We start from the raw sequence: 17,171 nt of genomic DNA on the forward strand, positions 1-17,171 counted from the left end.
ACCAAAACAAATGGCCAGATTTTCCAACCCACTCGGAACATTGGGTACACACTTGGCGATGAACAGTGGGAGATGGGGCACCACTTGCAGATTCGGAACAATTGAAAATCTGGCCCTGCATAGCTTTCAGAATCCCAGTAGCAGTCTAACAGCACATCTTTCCACCCGCATCATGCCCTCTATGCCAGGACCTGGATTAAGGTGTTGAATTCTCACTATTAGATCTATGCAAATGTCATCTCAAGGAAATATTTTTGCATTCTGCATTGGAGCTGGCTATGCCAGCTGTGCACTAGCTGAGGACTCCCCACATTGGAGGGAATTCCCAGGTGCTGAGTCAGACAGGTATGGCAACCCCATGCTATATCTGTGTGGGCCATATTGTAGTAAGTATCTGAATGGTTTATGTAGGCCAGAGATTATGCACAACTCCAGGGGGAAAAGTTTACCACAGTTCCTCCAGGAACCAAAAACGACGTGTGTGGAGAGGTGATGAAGGTGAATCATTCCAACTGTAACACCTCTAGAGAGGTACCACTCTGGGGAGTCTGGCATATACTGGCTCAAACTGGGTTTTCCATAGACCAGTGGACAAAGAAAGGATTTTTGCTATAAAAAGATTGGTCTTAAACTGATTTGGGGCCTTCTGTCCAAGGGGGGGGGGCAAATCCTTGTGAAAGGGTTGGGAGGACTTTGGCTTGCTAGGGTTCCATAAGATTGATGGAGACTCCTGGTATGTTTAGTGTGTGTTTAAATCTGTTTTATTATGTTTTCTCTGTAATGCTTTTACCTTAAGAATAAATGTGCTTGCTTAGAAGGAGCTGTATGAGAACTTGTGATTGCTGGTTACACACTGTTCATAGCCCTAAGAAAGAAAGCAAAGCACAGGTTCTTATTAGGGATATCACAGTTGTACGGCAGGGGGCTGTGCAACCTTAAAATCCCTGGAGTGGGACAAAGGTCCCTGTCAAGAGACAGGTGACTGTAGGAGTCCTGAGACCTGACTGGGCACTCCTGGAGTGGATGATGGGGAGAGGGGAGATACAGGTTCAATTCTCCTGAAACTGTGATAGTGAGATCTAGCCAGTTTCCATTGCCTCTGTGCTACTGGAATGGGAATGGGAATGGGAAATGACTCTAAGTCTGTATTTTAACTAAGTTCTCTTTCTAGGCTAGAGGATGGAGGAAGAAATAGGAAACATATAAAGAAACCATTTGACTTTTAGATTTTTCTTTTCCAACCTGTGCTCTGGGGCCCTTCCTTTCACTCTTCCAGGGGCAGATCTTTCAAATTAATAATGTTCTTTCTCTCTCTTTTCCCAAGAAGCCCGGGTTAAATTAATGAAATGTCAAATACTATTAAGTTCTGATCATGTGTCTGTGATAACGATAGGACTGATCTGTAGCTTATGATGCTGACACTTTCCCCCTCCCATTGCCATTCTGATCAAAATTCCTTTTATTAGATTTGTTTTTTCATTGGCTTCCTATTGTGGCCTCATGCTGGGGATATGATTTTGTTTAACTGAGGATTTAAAGCTTTTTTGTTTATTAACATTTTTAATTTCATTATAATCTGACCTTTCTTCCCATTGTCAGCTTGTGGGCTCCCATTTGGAGGGGGTTAATTGAGCAAAATTCTCATTGAAATCAAGATTTCTTCTGTGGAAGTACTGCTAAATTTGTTCCTTAGGCCATAAACAGGGAAGAAGTGGGCAGGGCTTCAATGGAGGTTAGTGTTGAAAGGCTAGCTGGAAGAAGTGAACACTGGGGAACAATTTGAAGTAGAGGAGCAAGGTTACTTGAGTTCTGATCCAAACTCCATTGAAGTCAATGGAAAGAGTTCCATTGACTTCAGAAGGTTTTGGATTAGGCCCTGAGGCCCTGATTCAGGAGAGCGCTTAAGCACGTGCTTAACTTTAAACATGTGCTTAAGTCCCGTGTGCTTCCCTGAATTGTACCCACGGAGAGGGCACAGTGGCAGGGCAGTGAAGGAGATCTGGCCCTGCTATTGCTTGTGACATACCTGTTCTGGGGATAAACAGAGGACTCCAGTCTCTGGAGCTGCCAATCCGGCACCTTTTATTCACTTATTTTTATACACCAGTCTTTGCTGTCTTGCCAGCCTGTTGTGATTGCGCTGGCATGAGGAATAATCAGCACACTTGGAAATCCAGTTCGAGACGGTGCTGAGCCTAATCAGACACCTGTGATTGAATTCCCAGCAGGCATGGAGTGGTTTTTATAACTCTCCCTAGCTAAGAAGGGCACGCTGTTCGAGCATCATATTGCTGCGTTTTTATTTTAAGCCTTGTCCCACTCTTCAAGGATGAGTTAGCAGTGGAGGGGCTGGTGGTCTGGTTAGCAGTGCTAAGGAGCTGATCCTGCGTTTCCACTGATTATGCTGGCAGCAGGAGGAGGCTCCTACTTCCACTCTTCCACTCCCCAATGCTACTCACAGTTGGGTAGCCAGTGTAGCTGGGGGTGCCTTTTACTCCCCTGCATAGGGAAGAAAGATGAGGCAGACTCTGGTCCTTGGGCTGGCCGGGACTAAGAATCTAACCTGGCAAAGTGCTGGGGGCTGTGATGGGGAGTCTACCCCACACAAGACCCAAAGGGATGAATTAGGCCAGTTCACCTATGGGCTGCACCTGGAGGAAAGCCAGGGCATGCTAAGGCCTAACTGGCTGATGAAGTCCAGCTGGGGGAGGAGCTGGGCTGGGTTAATAAAGCTAGAAAGCTGGCAACAGAAGGTGGCTGCAGGCAAGTAGTCTGCAGTCACTGCCTGTGAGGTGGGAGTTTGAGTTGACATCCCGGGGGAACTAGAAGCTGTGGGAAGGCGCAACAGGCTCTGAGTGAAAGTGGACTACAGTTGCTAGGTCGGAGGTCTCTGAACTGGAATCCTGAGTAGTGGGTGGGCCTGGGTTCCCTTACTGGCCACTGGAGAAGGTGCATCATTGGGACAGTGCTGTGGAGAAGACTGCCTGACACCAGTAGTAAGGAAGGACTTTGGTGCCCTGGAAGGGAGATACATGCTGAGTGATCTGGCTGGAGCACTGAGTCATGAAGAGGAGGCAGTGGCTCCTGGAGAAAGAGAGGGGCCACAGATGATGAAAGAGACAAAGCGTGGTGGAGTGCAACTGCAGGAAGGGATGTCAGGCAGAGCTAATCTCCAGAACAGCCAGGAGGGGGTGCTACCTGCAGTGCCCCACCACAGGGACCTCTTGCTAAGAGCTGAGCGCTCTAAGGCCCTGATCCTGCAAAAACTGGTGCATGTGCTTAATATTTTGCACTCACATTGCTATCAGTGGAACTACTTGCAGTGCACAGAGTGAAGCATGTGCCTAAGTCTTTGTTGGATTGGGGCCTGAGTGTTCCATGGGTGTCTGAGTTGCTCAGGTCCTCACAGGACATGCTCAGCACTGGAGTTAGCTATATACTGTGCAAAAATCTTCCTTGACAGTCAAATTAAATTCACAGATCTGCTCTGGCACTAAACACGCCCCCTTCTTATGATTGTTCACATGAGCGTGAGTTGTTTGCACGAGTTCTCCTTGAAAGAGAGAGTGTGACATCCATGTACAAATGGGAATTTTCACATAGTTTGGTGCGAGAAGGGTTTGCTTGGCCATCATGGGTTTGGGTGTGATGCAGTCAGGGAACAGAATTCTACCTGACCGTTCATACAGCATGGAGAGTGACTAGTAGAGGGGAACATATTGCAAGCTAAGCAGGAACACATTGGCACACACCACTGAAGGAGTAGCTGTGATTAATGCTTTCATGTGGAATGATGCAAGTCTGCTCGTGATTCGTGAACAGCAAAATGAGCTAAGTCCATTGAGTACCTTGTTCAGAGGGAGGTGAAATTCACCACAAAGTACTGTTGCACCACTTCAGCCCCAGTTTGAGATCTTGAGTGGGATTCAGGCGGTACACACAACTTCTCCAGGCCCCTATGCAGCAGGGTAGGTTTCAGCCTGAGAGTATTTCAGACAGATCTCTTCAGCGCCTTACAGGGTCTGCCCCTCGAAGCACTCAGCCCCTGGGAGAATCGGGTATTCTTGGTGTTGCAACCTCTGTCTGACCCAGGAGTGATACTGACAGACCACATCCAGCTGTGCCAAGTTGTCCAGGATGGGGAGGTAGAGAAGATGGGAAAGAATATTAATTAGGTGCCACTATCCCCTGACTTCATGCCTCCCCAAAGCTCTATGCACCAACTGATGGTTGCTGACTAAATCCACCCCTTTCTCTGTCTGACTGTTCCTGACGGGATTTGCCCTCCAGCAATGTAACAGGACCCCAGGGCTGAAACTTACAGGAAGTGATGGGCCTTTTTTCCTGTCTTCCTGCCGTTGGAAAACGATTGTGTTAATTAGTTTAAAAAGCCACATAATAATCAAACACGGCTGCACTCCAGTCAGTGACCTTGTAGAAAAGAACAGGTTCATTATCTTCCAAAGTGCTGCTCCGCAGCAGGAGCGATGGAGACAATTAGAAATAATATAAATAGAAGTAGCCAGTTAACCAGCCAGACAACGGGATAGAAATTGCCAGCCACAGCTGCAAGCTGCCAGGAGGGGGGAAGAGAGAGCATTGTCTTTTTCACTTGCTCAAAGGGCAGCTGGGTCCACAATAGGCAGAGATCCTGTTTCAGATCCTGTGCTGGCAGGGAGGCAAAGCATTTAGAAACTGGGAGGAAAGCTCCCAGCTGCCACGGCCCTGGGCAGGGGTGGCACCCAGACTGCTACTCGCACACTATGTCCAGCTATGTTTGGTCACAAGGATGGTGACCACAAAGTAAGAGGTGAAGTACAAGGAGAACTGGAGTTGTTTTGGAGGGAGATTGCAGTGGGTAAAAACAGTTCCCTACCCCCTTCCCCAAGAGACCCAAGGAAACGAATGAAAAATAATCACCTTAACAATTAGAGATGGATCCCAACCATATCTCTAGAACTTCAGTGACATTTGGATCTGGACTTAGACTTTGTGGCAAACTCGTCTCTGAATTGGGCTGGATAAAACTTGAGACACACGCTCAAACTTTGAGGAAAATCAGATCTTGACTGTGTGGCTCCAGCCCATCATGACTAACAACCATACATCACTAGTAATTTTCTGGAATTCTACAGGCAGGGAAGAGAAGGAGGGGCTGGAAGTCCAGCCCTAGGGTTGGGCTTAGTCAGAAAGCATCGAGTTCGTTCTATAGCCTCTTACTAGCAGAGCCCCATCACTTGGCACTTTTGAACTTATGCCTGGAAGGCTATGGCGCAAAGAAGCAATCCTGGGTTTGCAGGGAGAGGAGCTGGACTGTCTAATCCAGCAGGCGTGTGTGTCCAGCAATACTGTGAGCGCACGGGCTGTGTTGGGAGAGGGACTGGCTTGTGATTGAGTGGCGATGTCTATGCTTTCATCTCTGTATGTGGCTCCTCCGTTCATGCCCTTCGTTTTCACTTCTGCTTGTTTATCTGGGCTTCTATTCTTTCTTTCCTTTTTCCCTCTGATATTTCCCTCATGGCCGATTCTTCTCGACCCTTCTCATCATGGTGAGGTATTCTGTAGGGGGCAGAGGACAGTGGTTTATGTTGTTCACCAGGCTTTGTTAAACAAGTGTTAAGGACTCCTTTTATGTAGCTTTCAAATCCCCTCTTTTCTCTGTCTATAAATTTGGCAGCTTTTTTATTACAGTAACACTCTGTGCTCTGATGGCACCATTTATCAGCGGATCTCACTGCTTTGCTAACACTGATTAAGGTCTGTTCTACACTCAAAAATTAGATCAACCTCCCTATATCGCTCAGGGCTGTGAAAAATTGCATGCCCTGGGTATCATAGTTAAGTCAACGTCACCCCCACTGTAAACACAGTTAGGTCGATGGAAAGATTTTCTTCTGTGGCCCTAGTTACTGCCTCTCAGATAGGTGGATTAACTACATCAACGGAAATCCCTTCCGTCAGTGTGTGAAGAATCTACACTATGTTGCAACAGCTGCAGTGCTGTAGCTGTGCCACTGTAGTTTAGACATAGCCTGAGTCTCTCAACACCCTTGTGAACTAGTGTAGGTAAGAGATATGCTAGGATTACTTCACCTGTCACTGATATGCTGCCACCTCTGGGGTGGAGCCAGTATCTGAATAATAACACTGCACAGTAATTATACTATATCCATTTGAAAGGGTGAGGGGGAATTTACAGGGAGGATAAAATTTTCCCTGCTATAATTTATCCAGGACATCTGTGCTCTGTTGCAAAAAGAGCCTCGTGAGATCTTTCATGATCATGTGTTGTCAGTATCTGCATTTGAAAGATGGCACCTTCTCCAGCAAATTGCCCCCTAATTCTGCGTGGGTCTGTGCACTGACTCAGAGGGTAGAGTGCCACCTACTGAATAAGCAGCACCATTTCTTACAATGCCCTTTGTTTTTTCCATGATTAGCTTGTAAGGGTTGATCAGATCAGATGAATGATTCACGGAAGGACAAATGAATAGACTTGCGTATAGGCAGCTAGATAGACAGATTCGCTAATGGTTGGACAAACTGAGGACTGTACATTCTCGCCAGAAGCCTCGTCAATCACCAGTCTGAATTCAGCTGTGGATCCAAGGGCTCTCCTATGAAGTGGAAGAGCTGCAGGGGTTAATTTGCAACTTAAGGCTTAGCACCAAAGATATAGTCATTGGGAGAGAAGAAAGCACCATCGGAGGCTGTGTGGAGTAATTTGCCTTGGCACTTTCTTATAAGTGTGAATTGATTTTTGCTGTGCAGTGTCATGCTGAATTATGAATGGGGGAAAGCAGGGCTGGATCTCCCAGAGGTGTTGGTGTCAAAATTAGAGACAGAGAGTGTGTGCGTTTCAATGCCTGGCTGGATTTGATGAGACCCAATGAAATAATTAAAAGAAGAGCAAATCTATTAAGAGGAGCTCCATAGGGGTCTACACAAAGGGGCTGGAAATGACCATTTGACACTCAGGGGGCTGTCATACCATTTTGCTCAGTGACCTTGGAGAAGCCACTTAACAGCTCTCTGACTCAGTTTCCCCACCCAAGGCCTTTCCTTGCAGTTCCATCAGTAAACCCTCACCCTGACCCAGAGGTGTCATCTTATATTCTAGTGGTTAGAGGGGAGTTAAGCCTCCAAATTTGTGCAATCCTGACTCTGTCCCTCCTATTCTATCTGTGGAACCCCGCACTTCCCCCACCTGCTGCAGACAGAAAGCTTTAATTGTTTGAGTATGAAAACTGGCTTTGATCGGCCGGCTGCGAGTGAGGTGTTTGGACAGGAACATAACAAAGAATGACAGATGATGTTGAACTCGTAAAGGGAAAAGTGAAGCATCATAATCGTCTTGATGTAAAACAGAATCGTGCTTCTGTGTGTGTGAGGGGGGTGGAGGGTGAACATGACCTTGGCCTTGCTGGGCCTGGGAAGGCAGCTGTAAATACACATGTGCAGAGAAATTTAGGCTCCAGTTTCAAGGGGAATGATCTCGGCAAGTCAGTTTTGCAGGTGCAATCACAGACCAAGGAAGAGCAGCAGGCAGGGCTGGAATGTCAGGTGCGGAATGTGGGCCTGGTCTGCACTTAAAATGTAGATCGATATAGCTACATTGCTCAGGGGTGTGAAACATTAACACCCCTGAGCGCCACAGCTATGCCACCTTAACCATGTGGAGCTGAAGCTAGGTTGATGGAAGAATGCCTCCATTGACCTCGCTACTGCTGCTCGGAGAGTTGGGATAACTACAGTGATGGAAAAACCTCTTCCATCCTCGTAAGGAGCATTTACACTATGGTGCTATCGCGGAATAGCTACAGTGCCATAGAAGTACCCGTAGTGTAGACAAGATAGCACATTGGGAATGGCCCATAGCTCTTCCCCCTACCCAGGGTCCCTCATCTCACCCCAGCATCCTGGGGCAGGGAGCGCAGTGGCAGGATTGCCATACCCCATGTCACTAGGTCTCCTGAGATCAGATTTCTTGCCACTGGAGACTCAAAGTCATTGGGAGTGAGGAATCTGGTACCCTCTGATGGGGAAATCCAGCCCAGGGAGAGTGAGTAAGCAGGATCCCTGAGCTGGACGCCACTTACTCTCATGGCCAAATGACTAGTGACTGGAAAGGTGATTAAAATCAACACTCTGCAGGAGCAGACTGGCCCCTTGGAAAAATGTCTGGTTGTCCCGTGGGCCTGTCTGAGCCTGGCTGCAGGGGATTCAGGCCTGGCCTAAGCAGCGAGAACTTTCCTGAGATCTGGTCCTGGCTCTGATACTCACCCCCTCTGTGTCCTTGAGCAAGTCACTTAGCCTCACTGCCTCAGTTTCCCCACTTGAGAAACTGAGGTAATCGCTGCTTCCCTATCTCACCCGGGCGGCGTGAAGGTCAGCTGGCTAATGTTTATCAACTGCTTTGAAGGAGATGAGTGTTAAATAATTATCATTAGGCAGAACTTTTCCCACCTCCAGCCCCTAGGGATCTCACTTCTCCCAGTGGGGTCCCTGTGGAACATGCTGGCTGCAGCCTGTTTGGTTCCCAGCTCCCCTTTCATCTCTGTTCTCCTCAAGATGCTTTTGTGAATTGCACCCAGCCTATTACACAACTGCAAGGTGCCACTAGACTAGTTTCCATTTTGTGCTTGGTTTGCCCGTGTTCGAGAAGGGTAAGTGCTTCCAAGGCAACTAGTCACAGCTTGATAGAGAAAGGGGGAGTGCCTCAGGCTGGCTCTGGCCCCTTTGTGCTTGGTGAAAGGGCCGCGGCAGCATAAAGGGGCCCTGGCTGTGGGCTATTGTGTACAGGGGAAGATTTCTCCCAGCACAGGCACTGCAGAATTCAGATGTCAGGCTGCCTCCTGGGGTTCCCTTTGCATGCCCGAGTAGGGCAAGAAGGGCTTGTTGGGACAGCACTGCTCACAAGCCCCATGTCCTCCAGGGCTGAGGGGCCTGTGTGATCTCTGAGTGGCATAGCACCAAATCTCACCCAATGGGGGCACTTGTCATTCTTCCTGAGAATGCTGCTTTGCCTTTCTGCAGCGCCTGTCGCCCATCATTTCAAACAGGAATCCGTGCCCCCACCTCTGTAACCGGCACCAGGAGCATTGTCCCCATTAGCCAGAGGGAAAAACTGAGGCACAGTGAGGGGAAGTGACTTGCCTAAAGTCAGACACCAAATCAGTAACTGAGCTAGGACGAGAATTCAGGAGACCTGGCTCCCGGTTCCCTGCTCTCACCATGAGGTGACACTCCCTATTACATAGAGACTGGGATTTCCAAAGCACTCAGCTCTGGCCTAACTGCTCCTGCTGAAGTCAATGGAAGTTTTACCAGCCACTGCACTGAGCGCAGGGATGGCTAGGCTGCTCTGGAAACCCCCATCATTAAGGTTATGGAGGCAAGTGCTAGTAAATATAATGCATGTCACTTGTAGATTGTGTGAGTCAAGGCTTCTGTTTTAGTGATGCCAATGGTGGCTGTTCATCATCATCACTACTCTGGTCGTAGTGTCTAGGAACACCAGTCTTTCCCCAGGACCTCACTGTGCTAGGCACTGTACAAACACAGAACAACAATGTTGCACTGCAAGGAAAGGACTGAGATTCAGGCCTGCTGACTTCCTTAGCTTTGGCCCAAAGAAACAAAACAAAACAGGGCAGTAGTAGGCAGGCCCCTTTCTAGTTCCTGAGAAGCCTCTGGCATTGTATCCTGCCCTCAGTGTCTGAGCCTGGGGCCAGCGGGCTGCCCACATCCATCTCCATTAACTGAACGGTGAGCTCACTGGGCGACGATCACTATCAGTCTGCCAGGCTGCTCCGACCTCAAAGAGCTTTATCGATCAGCTTGGCTGAATACGCTTTCCTGAGGCGAGGGCACGCCCGTAGGCTGCTGGGGATTGTAGTGCAGCATATCGGTTAATAATGGAGACAAATGCAGCCTGTTAGCCAGCCACTGATCTGACCCAGGACATGCACTTGTCCATGTTAGAGGACCTATAGTGATAAAGTGCGGGTGAAACAGCCTCCCAGAAGAAAGGAATTCCCCAGGGGAAGATCTCCTCTTTCCCGCTCCACTCCATTTCTCCAGAGATGGGAATATGTCTCAAGACTGATTTTTCCTTGAGCCATGGGCGGTTCATGAACTGCGTGTTTGGGAAGGCTAGCCTCCGGCCCTGCCCCTTATGCCTGAAGCTCTGCTTCTTCCTCCCCCTCTCCCATCAACCCTCCCTGTCCCCGCAACCCGAGCACCAGGCTGGCCGGCTGGGCCCAGTCAGTGCCAGAGCACCCCAGCACCAGTGCTTGTGGGCAGCCTGAGCAGACCCGGAGCCCATGCCCGAGCATCACCCTGTCCAAGCACCAGCCCATCTTCCCCCCACTTCCACTGCCAGAGTGCCGCTGGCCAAGCCAGCACCAGCACCGACCCAACCCGGCCCCAGGCTGGCCGGTCCACCCCAGCCCCTGGAGCGCCTCCAGCCATATGCCCGAGTCCCGAGCCCCTGCAGCCAACACAGCCTGGCGAGCCCTGCCCCCCCGCAGCACCGACTCGGCCTGGCTGTCCCCAGTGGCACAGTGCCGCCGCACTGGCCTGCACCACACCCCAGCCCACCCCGCCCCCTGGCTGGCCAGAGACTGGCCCATCCCCACTGCCTGCCGCCTGCACCCCAGCCCCCACCCGCCCCCTTCCGCAGAGAGGGCCTCCGCTGCCAATTAGGCCCATGTGAACGGGATGCGGCAGGAGGGGGCAAAGCCACACCTGGCTGTCAGGGAAGGCTAAGCCTTCCTGGGCCTTAAACACCCGGCACCCATGTCCTGAGCCTAGCCGAAAGAGTGGGAAATAAAAACAGCTGGTTTCTTGTTGTTCTGCTACGAACAAACTCCAGATCATGATTTAGTGCCAGGAATGATTTGGCAATTAATTTTGAATAATTAATACAATCTCGAAAATCATGATCTGATCACACAATTCACACACAAAGGGGCAACGTAGGTAGAGGTTGTTAGAGGCGAGGAATGGTTCATGGTCTGATTGGGTAGAGCAGTTCCCAGGTAGCTGTGCACTGGTGCCAGGACACACACTCCAGTCTACACATGCTCACACGAGGGCACGAACAGCAGGGCTTTACACTCCAAGCCCCCAGGGGAGGTATGCTCCAGAGACGTGTGCACTAGCGGCACTAGATGTACACTTCTGGCCCTCAAGTGCAATATGGTTCCCCTTGTGCACTATTACCTGGAGTCAGATTCCCAACCAATGATCACGCTCAGCTTCTCCACCCACTAACGCTCTAAAGCCAGGATCCATGTCCCAGCACCCGGCATGCCATAGGGTGCACAGGGAACACTAGTGTTGAGGATCACACCTATTAGTCCCTCGGTTCGGCAGGATAATTTGCAGCTCCATTAACACTTGGAATCCATGCAGCAGCTCTGCAATGTGTCCATTTGATAAGGGGAAAGTTCCAATGAATAATGAGCCATAATTGGATTTCAGGGTTAACCAGCTTGCAGCAAAAATAGAAAAGAAAGAAGAGCCATTGGATATTTCTGTTCTGGCTCATCAGACATTGGAGCTTTATCTCTGCTGAGAATAGCACAGGAGAGGTAAAGTTATTAGTGACCATCAGAGCATGTTGATAAGATCTCCCTCTTGTGTTCAGTGGGATGAGTCTGTGCGTCCTCTGTGAGTCTCATTTAAGGCAATGGGAGTTTATAACGCTCCCTGTGGGAGCTCTCCCCACATACAATTTCAATGCAGCAGAGAACAGTGTAATCAGCCCTATTTAGTGTGCAGCAAGTTGAGTCTTTGTCACCATCCTCCAAAGTGGTTAGGGGATACCAAGGCCCTCAACATTTGCATAGCTTTGGGCCAGCAGAGTTCAGGGACACTGGTCCCCCCCCCTCCCCTCTGCTGTTTTGGTTTGACATGGGGTCAGATGGTCGACTAACCTACATTGCCTGGGCTTTGCTGAACTCCGTTTGCACCAGCTGAGGATCCGACCCTGAGTTTGCGTAGAGGGGGACATTGTTATCACACGAATGTCTCTTCGGAAGGGCACTGAGAAGGCCTCTCCTAAACTAACCGTGGTCCCTGAAGAGGGAGCATGGGGAAAGACGGATTCTCACCTTTCTCTTCCAGTTCTCTGTCCATGGCTGTCTGGCCTGCATCACTTTGAGAAGGCTCCAGCATATTCTAACTGCTGCTGGGACCCAGGGGAGCTGAAGACCAACTCCCTGACCCAAATGGGAGAGACAGATGGGGGTGACATCTCAATTCAGAGGGAAGAGTTGAAGGGTGCAGCAGGGGGAAGCATGATTAGTTAAGCCAGGACGATATTCTGTCTGTCACCAAGTAAACATCTGCATGCGCAATGTGATCATACATGACATTCAGAGTAAAGTTTATGTGCATGTCTAAGGAATTGATCTGAAGAAACAGCAGTCACAGAGTTGCTAATCATGCATGCCACCATCTGTTACCAGGAAGGTCGTGCTGAGATGAAGCTATGCTCATGTTTGCTTGCAAGGAAAGGGAAGGAAGCAAGTTTAGCCACATCTCTCAACCTCCCTTGGCCCCTGTTCTTGGACCTCAAGTGATGGAATGATCGTGCAAACCAGCTGCTGCCATCTCATCCCTCTCTCCAGGGGACACTTGACATCCATTGGTGGAACGATGTGAAATAACCCCAGGATTCAATGCTTTGAGTTCTCAAGGTCAGGCCCCAGGGTGGCAGCAATGTGAGTCAGTTCAGGATTTTGAGAGTCCCGGAGTTAGTGAGCACGGCGGCTGAAAATCCTCTTCGCTCAAGAGTCTCTGGATGATTAAATTGTCCTATGTTACTGCTTCAGCGCCTTCCTTCTCATGGTGTCTGAAGTGGCAATCCTGTCCCGGTAGCCTCGGAGAACCGAGAGCTTCCTTAGCCAATTCCCTCAGCTTGAATGGCAAAGGAGGGCTGTGACAGAGTGCGGTGTATCTGAATCAAAGTGGGAACTCTGGGTAGCTCGAAAGCTGGTCTCTCACCAACAGAAGTTGGTCCAATAAAAGGTATCACCTTACCCACCTCGTCTCTCTAATATCCTGGGACCGACACAGCTACAACACCACTGCAATGCACAGGACCAAAGACAGCCTGTTGTACTGCATTCCAGATAGGCTTCTACCCCACCTGGAAAGGTGCTTGACACCTCCTTGAAGGACTAACACTTAAGCTGGTTTTCCTTGCTTTCCTGTCACTGCAGGGGCTAGAACACCTACAGCTTATGTGGAAGAGCATGTGTGCATGACTGGGGGGCTCAGACACGGATAGTAGAGTCTAGGGCAGCCAGGCAGCTGTGCCTCTCATCCCAAGGAAGGGCGTCAGATGAGAGTACTGAACCTGGGAGCAATCCCTATAGGGCCAGAGCTAGAAGCAGTGACTAGACTGTACCCAGATCCAGGTACCTTAGAAGCCTATGGGACCCAACGATCCTCTCACAACAGACTGGCCAGACAGGGCCAGTTTGTGACAAAAGAAAATCCCAGATCCTTGTCCCAACAGTCAGTGGGTTTGCTGGGCCATTCTCCGGCCTGATATCTGCAATTGGTAGGACACGAATACTGAAACAGCAGAAGACAGTACAAGTATCGCACATAATGGGAGAAGTCTCCCTCTTCTGCTAACCTTAGCAAGGATGTTACAAGAAAGCTATTGCCTCCATCACATGGATTACTTCATCTGCCAAACCTGCAGCCATGTGGAATTTCCAGGGTAACCCCTCACCGCCGCCCAAGATGTGTGTCGCCCCTCTCTTATTGGAAACACGCCGGTGTGATTCCCTGGAGAAACAAAAAAAGCTATTAACACTCAGGCTTCAAAGTTATTTTTGGGCAGGTGTTTCTTGTAGGATAAACCATATTTCAAACACACATTGAAACAAGGCTCTGAGAGGTAGCGGCTGGAAGTCAGGTGCCCTGGCGTTCCATACTCAGTTCTACCAGTGACTCAGCAGTCGGCTTTCCATCAGTCACTTAGGCGGAAGCCCATAATTTCAAAAGCAGCCTTTGATTGTTGTGTGCCTCAGTGTTTTGGTTCCCAATCTGAGACCATTGGGCCCTGATTTCCAGAGATGCTGAGACCTCTTGTGTTTGCTTCCTGCAAACATCCTAGCCAATGAGCTTTCTGGCAGGAGTGTCCAGAGAAACAGCTGAACTGAAGCAAATTTTGGAGAATATTCATGGAAAGTGAATTTTGTTGTAATGATTGCGAGGATTCACATCAGAAACTGGACTCTTCACAGGTACACTCGTCCAATCAGGGAGCAGAAACATACCTTGGAACCTGCGTGTCCCATCAAAACTAACCAGCATAGCTCAGGATTTCCAATCTGAAATGCATACAATGAACCTTGTGAAAAATCTATACAGCACAAGAATGAATCAGTGTTGTTGTAGTAGTGTTGGTCCCATGATATTAGAGAGACAAGGTGGGTGAGGTAGGATCTTCTGTTGGACCAACTTCTGTTGGCAGAAGAGACAAGCTTTCGAGCTTCACAGAGCTCTTCTTCAGGTCGGCTAGGCACGAATTAATCAGAAATTACCCAGTGACTCGTCTGGAATAATGAGTAAACCAAACAAACTCAGGAATCTGTGGGCAGTAAAAGAGGTGAAATACACTGAATGAATTATTTGCCATAAATTATTTGCCAAGCTCTAGAACTAATTAATAACAAAGGAACTGGGATTTAAAGAGAGACAGAGCTGAAAAAATCTGTGGGGAGGAAGGAAAATGAGAGATACAAATCCATGAATGAACACATGGCCCCATTTTCTGCTCCTGTGCAATCTTCCGTACATATCTGGTCCCCATCACTATGAACTCTGAGCATCTTCCAAATCTATATTGGATTTAACCTCACAGGACCCTTGGGGCAGGGCAGAGCTATTACCCCCATTGTACAGGTGGGGAACGGTGGCATAGAGAAACTAAATGACTTTCCCAAGGTCACACAGGAAGTCTGTGGCAGAGCAGGGAATTTTAAGCTGGATTTTAAGTCCTAGCCACTGGATCATCTGTCCTCTCTGCACTGCATGCTCTGCTCCCAGTGTCATTTTCGGACTGCCAGTCAGTGTGCAGGGAGAAAGCAATGGGATATGAAGCCCACACACCCTTGGCGATACTATTATTATTATTATTTGTATTGCAGTAACCCTTAGAGACCATAATCAAGGAACAGAGCACCATTGTGCTAGGAGCTGGACAGACACACAACAAATCAATGGACCCTGCCCCTGCCCCTGCCCAGAACAGGTCGCCTCCATTGATTCTGCACGAGGAAAGGATTCCTGGCATCCCTTCTCCGCACCTGGTACAGTAGTGGAGGCAGTGAGAGTGAGAATTCATACAGAGCGGGATTGTTCCACCCTGCCATCTGAGTGAGTGACTCTCCAGAGACAGCGCTTCACGAGACATCCCCCATATAGGAGGGGAGGAAGGCAAATGTGCTGCCAGAAAGCTAGCTCAAATGTTCTCATTAACTGGGAGAGAACAAGGGTTTGCAATAACTTGCACAGTTGTTCCAGAAATGAAGGGCAAATGGGGAAGTAACAGCTACTTGGGAACACTGCAACGCTGGCACCAATTCACAAGCGAAGCAGCGTCATGGGACCCCTCAGCCTGTTGCCGCAGTGATGTAGGTGGAGTACAGTGTTACAAGGCACAAGGCAGTGATCTGAGCGAGGTGGTAATTGGGCAGCGGTTGAGCACGCTGGAAAGAGGGAGCACAAGGCTGCATGTTTGGGTTGCACTGGCGAAGGAACAGTGGGAATGCTGAGCTCTCCTAACTGGAACACAGGCAAGCTGAAAACAGTTTCCCTGTTCAGGAATCAGGTCAACATGAGGGCACAAGTCTAGTGCCTATTGATTGGGGAATCCAAGCTGAGACAGATTTTGAGGGTGGGTGTATTGCCACAGGCAGCTTGTAGCTGACAACGAAATGGCTTTGATTCAATCATTATATAACAAGAACACTGCAGCAATGAGATCCTGCCCTAGACTGCAGCCTGCCACAGTTCTGTCCTGCTCCCGGCCGTCCAGAGCCTTCCAAACCTTTGCGGGCTGAAGCCACCTCCCCAGCCTTACCCAGCCATGGCACCTGCACCACTTAGCGGGCATTCAGCATTGTCTGGAAGTTGAGATACCCTAAATAATTAAGAAGAGTTCCAGAGGGGTAGCCGTGTTAGTCTGTATACAGCAAAAACAACGAGAGTTCTGTAGCACTTTAAAGACTAACAAATTAACATAACTAAATCAAATTAACATAACTAAATCATTAGTCCATAAACTCCAGGATCCTCCTTCTGATGCTTCAGAGGGGAGTGTAGAAATGCCCTCTAAAGTACTCAGGGAATTGTGCAATGCTATACATGTGTAAGGGGCCTGATTTCCTCCCTGACTCCTTTGGCCATCAGCTGAAGCTAAAAGCAGGAGATTTGGGAACATGTCTTTGGAAACATTAGCACATGTTTGTGCTGCTTTGCTGGTGTAAAATGGCTCGCAAGCCAACTGATTCACCATAGGCGGATCTCTAGGGCCCCTTGATGGCATGGTGCTGACAAAGAAGTTCCCATGCACCCACCTTCCCCTGCAGTGATGCATGCAGCCAGTACAGAGGACACATCTGGGGCTAAGGAGGTATGTCTGGGATTAAGACGCTCCATAATGACCCACTGTAGCTGTCAGGCTCTCACTACTCCTGCTGAAGAGCTGGCCCTTGATTCTTGCAGTCTTCTTGGCATACCTCATTATTGATCATAAAAGTATATGATATTATCCCAAATTCCTCGTATTTTACAGCATTGTCCTAGAACCCACTAGTGCTTTAATCAGCTGCTGGGGCATGTGAGATTGATCCAGTGGTAATTTCGCATCTCCAAACAGTAAATCAGATTCAGGAGATGGTTGATTTCTGGACTGGACTTGGGGAAGGCTTGTGGGAACAACAAGATGGGTTGGAAGTAAAAGACAACTATTGACAACGTCTGAGGTGTTTTAGGATTATTTTACCAGATGGGTGTTCCCAGGGAACTGAACCTCAAATGATGACTGAATGTGAATAATTATGGGCCTGATCCAAACCTGTTAAAGTCAATAGAAAGACAGCCATTGATTTCAGTGTGCTTTGGATGACACCCTATATTTG

Source organism: Emydura macquarii, unplaced genomic scaffold (genome assembly GCF_026122565.2).
Source record: "Emydura macquarii macquarii isolate MOO-44397 ecotype Brisbane River unplaced genomic scaffold, CSIRO-AGI_Emac_v2 contig_3451, whole genome shotgun sequence".
NCBI lineage: Eukaryota > Metazoa > Chordata > Testudines > Chelidae > Emydura > Emydura macquarii.